Genomic DNA, 6,255 nt, shown 5'->3' with positions numbered 1-6,255 from the left:
AAGACAGGAGCTGAATGAGTCTTCAAATACTGAAAAGTTATCCATGAAGACTTCCAGAAATTTTTCCACCATATCAGAGAAAATTGAAAGCATGCACCTTTGAAAGGTTGCAGGTGCATTGCACAAGCCAAATGGCATCCTTCTGTATGCAAATACTCCATCCAGGAAGCAATAGTATTCATGACCTGCTAGTCTTTCCAGCATCTGGTCTATGAATGGTAAAGGAAAATGATCCTTTCTGGTGGCTGTATTGAGCCTTCTATAATCAATACACATACGCCACCCTGTAACTGTTCTTGTAGGAACCAGTTCATTTTTTTCATTAGGAACTACTGTCATGCCACCTTTCTTAGGGACATCTTGGACAGGGCTTACCCAGGGGCTATCAGAAATAGGATAAATGATCCCAGCCTCTAGTAATTTAGTGACCTCCTTCTGTACCACTTCCTTCATGGCTGGATTCAGCCGCCTTTGTGGTTGAACTACTGGCTTGGCGTCACCTTCAAATAGAATCTTGTGCATGCATCTGCCTGGGCTAATGCCCTTAAGATCACTGATGGACCACCCAAGAGTTGTCTTGTGTGTCCTTAGCACTTGAATTAGTGCTTCCTATTCCTGTGGTGCTAAGGTAGAGCTTATGATTACAGGAAAGGTGCACCTTCTCCCAGAAATGCATATTTCAGGGATGGTGGTAATGGTTTGAGCTCAGGTTTAGGAGGTTTCTCCTCTTCCTGAGGGATTTTCAGAGGTTCTATCATTCTCTCTGATTCCTTCAGATAAGGCTGAACATCTTTAAAGATATCCTCTAGCTCTGATTCGAGACTCTCAGTCATATTGACCTCTTTTACCAGAGAGTCAATAATATCAACACTCATGCAGTCATTTGGGGTGTCTGGATGCTGCATAGTTTTGACAACATTCAACTTGAACTCCTCCTCATTGACTCTCAAGGTTACTTCCCCTTTTTGGACATCAATAAGGGTTCAGCCAGTTGCTAGGAAAGGTCTTCCTAGAATGAGAGTTGCACTCTTGTGCTCCTCCATTTCCAGCACCACAAAGTCAGTAGGAAAGGCAAATGGCCTAACCTTGACAATCATATCTTCAATCACGCCTGATGGGTATTTAATGGAGCCATCAGCAAGTTGAAGTTGGTTTGACTTCTTTAGTCAAACCAAGCTTTGTGATAATAGATGCAGGTATTAGGTTGTTACTTTCCCCAAGATCACATAGAGCTTGCTTGGTACAAGTACCCTCTATTGTTCATGGTATCAAATCCTTCTTATGACTGCACTGCATTCTTCAGTGAGGTAAACTTTTTCAGTTTCCCTCCAATCCTTCTTATGACTTAAGATCTCTTTCATGAACTTAGCATAAGAGGGTATTTGCTCAAGTACTTCTGCAAACAGAATCTTTATTTCAAGAGTCTTGAGATAGTCTGCAAAGCGGGCAAATTGCTTATCATGTTCCGCTTGGCGAAGTTTCTGAGGATAAGGCATTTTGGCCTTGTATTCCTCAACCTTAGTTGCTGTAGGTTTATTGCCTACAGATGTGGGTTGGGATGCCTTTTTAGAAGGGTTATTATCAGCACTTGTATGTGTCTGATACCCCACTGACGTTTGAATGCCAGGGGTGGAAGCTGGAGTGGTGTTAGACGCCAACTCCTTACCTGTTCCTGGCGTCTGAACGCCAGAACTATGCTTCTTTTGGGCGTTCAACGCCAATTCCTTGCTTGTTTCTGGCGTTGAACGCCAGGACTGAACATGGTTTGGGCGTTCAGCGCCAGCTTCCCACCCATTTTCTGGCGTTTGAATGCTAGAATTATTCCTCTCTGGGCTCTTACTGTCCTCAGAGGGATTTTGGGTAGTTTGCTCATTTCTTGGCTTCCTGCTATCTTGAAGTGATGTTTTTAATGTTTTCCCACTTCTTAATTGAACTGCTTGGCACTCTTCTATTATTTGTTTTGATAGCTGCTGTTCTGTTTGCTTCAACTGTACTTCCATATTCATATTAGCCATTCTTGTTTCTTGTAATATCTCCTTGAATTCGGCTAACTGTTTTGTTAGAAAGTCTAATTGCTGATTGAATTCCATAGCTTGTTCTGCAGGACTGAGTTCAGCAGTCACTGTTTTAGCTTCTTCTTTCATGGAAGATTCACTGCTTAGGTACAGATGCTGATTTCTGGCAACTGTATCAATAAGCTCTTGAGCTTCTTCAATTGTTTTTCTCATATGTATAGATCCACTAGCTGAGTGGTCTAGGGAAATCTGAGCTCTTTCTGTAAGCCCATAATAGAAGATGTCTAACTGCACCCACTCTGAAAACATTTCAGAGGGACATTTTCTTAGCATCTCTCTGTATCTCTCCCAAGCATCATAAAGAGATTTATTATCTCCTTTTTTGAAGCCTTGGATGCTCAGCCTTAGTTGTGTCATCCGTTTTAGAGGAAAATAGTGATTCGGGAATTTTTTTGACAGCTGTTTCCATGTCTTTATGCTGTCCTTAGGTTGGTTATTTAACCACCTCTTAGCTTGATCTTTTACAGCAAATGGAAACAGTAATAATCTGTAGACATCCTGATCTACTTTCTTATCATGTACTGTGTCAGCAATTTGTAAAAATTGTGCCAGAAACTCTGTAGGTTCTTCCTGTGGAAGACCGAAATACTGGCAGATTTACTGCACCATGATAATGAGTTGAGGATTCAACTTAAAGCTACTAACTCCAATGGAGGGTATACATATACTACTCCCATATGAAGCAGTAGTGGGGTTAGCATATGACCCCAGAGTCCTTCTGAACTGTTCATTTTCTCTTAGTTCCATGATGGAGAAAGGGAGATGTTGTGAATTGGAGATAAATATGATTAATATATATATATATATATATATATTATTATTAATTTTTTTCGAAATTAAAAAGAGAATAAAATAGAATAATAATTAAAAAAATAGGAGTAAGTTTGAAAATTAGAAAAACAAATAACAGAAAATTGGCAACTAAAATACTTAATTAATTAAATAATATTGAAAAAGATATGTCTTAAAATTGAAGATACTTATGAGAAAAATAATTAATAGAAAAATATTTGAAAAAAGATATGATTTCTTTTTACTTGACAACTAAGATATGATAAGATAAAATTTTGAAATTGAAATTTGAAAAATAAAAAAAAAATTGAAAATATGCTTAAAAATAGTTAGAAAAGATATTTTTTTTGAATTTTAAATTTTATGATGAAAGAGAAAAACACACAAAAGACACAAGACATAGAATTTTTAGATCTAATGCTCCTTGTTTTCGAAAATTTTTGGAGGAAAAACACCAAGGAACACCAAACTTAAATTTTTTAGAAAACTTTAATAAGATTTTCGAAAATTATGAAAAGATTAACAAGAAAACACCAAACTTAAAGTTTGGCGCAAGATTTAATCAAAGAAAAATTATTTTTGAAAAAGTTTTAAAAAGAAGATACCCAATTGCCAAGAGCATAAGCTAACGCTCTAGCCAACTGAGCTATAAATTTAATGTGTTTTTAAAGATGTATTATATTTATAGATAAAAAAAATAAAATAAAAATTTTTTTTGAAAACTATTATTTTGAAATTGCACAAGGAAAACACGAAAACACACGAAATTGGGAAAAACAAAGATCAAACAAGAAAAATAAACAAGAACAACATGAAGATCAAGGAAGAACAAAGAACACTGATGAGCGGATAATTTATACACTTTTTGGCATTGTTTTTAGATAGTTTTTAGTAAGTTTAAGCTACTTTTAGGGATGTTTTCATTAGTTTTTATGTTAAATTCACATTTCTGGACTTTACTATGAGTTTGTGTGTTTTTCTGTGATTTCAGGTAATTTCTGGCTGAAATTGAGGGACTTGAGCAAAACTCTGAAAAAGGCTGACAAAAGGACTGCTGATGCTGTTGGAATCTGACCTCCCTGCACTCGAAATGAATTTTCTGGAGCTACAGAACTCCAATTGGCGCGCTCTCAACGGCGTTGGAAAGTAGACATCTAGAGCTTTCCAGCAATATATAATAGTCCATACTTTATTCGGAGATTGACGACGTAACTTGGCGTTGAACGCCAAGTACATGCTGCTGTCTGGAGTTAAACGCCAGAAAAACATCATGATCCGGAGTTGAACGCTCAAAACACGTTATAACCTGGAGTTCAACTCCAAGAAAAGCCTCAGCTCGTGGATAGATCAAGCTCAGCCCAAACATACACCAAGTGGGCCCCGGAAGTGGATTTATGCATCAATTACTCACTCATGTAAACCCTAGTAGCTAGTTTAGCATAAATAAGACTTTTTACTAGTGTATTAGTCGTCTTTTGACCACGTTTGATATTTGGTCTCAGTTTTGTTTTATTTTTCATCTTAGGAGACTATTGATCACATTCAGGGGGGCTGGCCATTCGGCCATGCCTGAACCTTTTATTTATGTATTTTCAACAGTGGAGTTTCTGCACACCATAGATTAAGGGTGTGGAGCTCTACTGTACCTCAAGTTCCAATACAATCACTATTACTTTTTATTCAATTCCCTTTTATTCTTATTCCAAGATATACGCTACACTTAACTTTGATGAATGTGATGATCCGTGACACTCATCATCATTCTCACCTATGAACGTGCGTGACTGACAACCACTTCCGTTCTACCTTAGGCCGGGCGCATATCTCTTAGATTCCCCAACAGAATCTTCGTGGTATAAGCTAGATAGATGGCGGCATTCATGAGGATCCGGAAAGTCTAACCTTGTCTGTGGTATTCCGAGTAGGATCCTGGGAATCCGGAAAGTCTAACCTTGTCTGTGGTATTCCGAGTAGGATTCCGGTATTGAATGACTGTGACGAGCTTCAAACTCCTGAAGGCTGGGCGTTAGTGACAAACGCAAAAGAATCAATGGATTCTATTCCAACCTGATTGAGAACTGACAGATGATTAGCCGTGCTGTGACAGAGCATAGGAACGTTTTCACTGAGAGGACGGGATGTAGCCATCAACCATGGGTGATGCCTCCAGACGATTAGCCGTGCAGTGACAGCGCATAGGATCATTTTCCCAAGAGGATTGAAAGTAGCCACCGATGATGGTGATGCCCTACATACAACTTGCCATGGAAAGGAGTAAGAAGGATTGAAGGAAGAGTGAGTAGTGAAGTAGAGTTTCAAGAGGAGCACAGCATCTCCATATACCTATCTGAAATTCTCACTATTGATTTACATAAGTATTTCTATCCCTTTTTATTTTCTATTTTATTATTAATTTTTGAAACCATAAACCAATTTAATCTGCCTAACTGAGATTTACAAGGTGACCATAGCTTGCTTCATACCAACAATCTCTGTGGGATCGACCCTTACTCGCGTAAGGTTTATTACTTGGACGACCCAGTACACTTGCTGGTTAGTTGAACGGAGTTGTGAACTATGGTATTGGCATCATGTTTTTGGCGCCATTACCAGGGAATGAAAAGCAATGAATTTTGCAAAATGGAATAACAAGTGAATCACAATTTCGTCCACCAAGTTTTTGGCGCCGTTGCCGGGGATTATTCGAGTATGGACAACTGACGGTTCATCTTGTTGCTCAGATTAGGTAATTTTCTTTTCAAAAACTTTTTCAAAAATTTTTCTTTTCTTTTTCGTTTTTCCAAAAATGTTTTTCAAAAAAATTAAAATAAAAATTCAAAAAAAATTAGAAAATCATAAAAATAAAAAATATTTTGTGTTTCTTGTTTGAGTCTTGAGTCAATTTTTAAGTTTGGTGTCAATTGCATGCTTTTAAAAATTTTTCTTGCATTTTTCGAAAATCCCATGCATTCATAGTGTTCTTCATGATCTTCAAGTTGTTCTTGATAAGTCTTCTTGTTTGATCTTGATGTTTTCTTGTTTTGTGTTGTTTGTTGTTTTTCATATGCATTTTTGCATTCATAGTGTCCATGCATTAAAGATTTCTAAGTTTGGTGTCTTGCATGTTTTCTTTGCATCAAAAATTTTTCAAAATTATGTTCTTGATGTTCATCATGATCTTCAAAGTGTTCTTGGTGTTCATCTTGACATTCATAGTGTTCTTGCATGCATTAAGTGTTTTGATCCAAAATTTTCATGTTTTGGGTCATGTTTGTGTTTTTCTCTCTCATAATTAAAAATTCAAAAAATAAAAAAAATATCTTTTCCTTATTTTTCTCATAAATTTCGAAAATTTGAGTTGACTTAGTCAAAAATTTTAAAAATTAGT

Source organism: Arachis hypogaea, chromosome 5 (genome assembly GCF_003086295.3).
Source record: "Arachis hypogaea cultivar Tifrunner chromosome 5, arahy.Tifrunner.gnm2.J5K5, whole genome shotgun sequence".
Classification (NCBI taxonomy): domain Eukaryota; kingdom Viridiplantae; phylum Streptophyta; class Magnoliopsida; order Fabales; family Fabaceae; genus Arachis; species Arachis hypogaea.
This window is presented reverse-complemented; position numbering follows the sequence as displayed.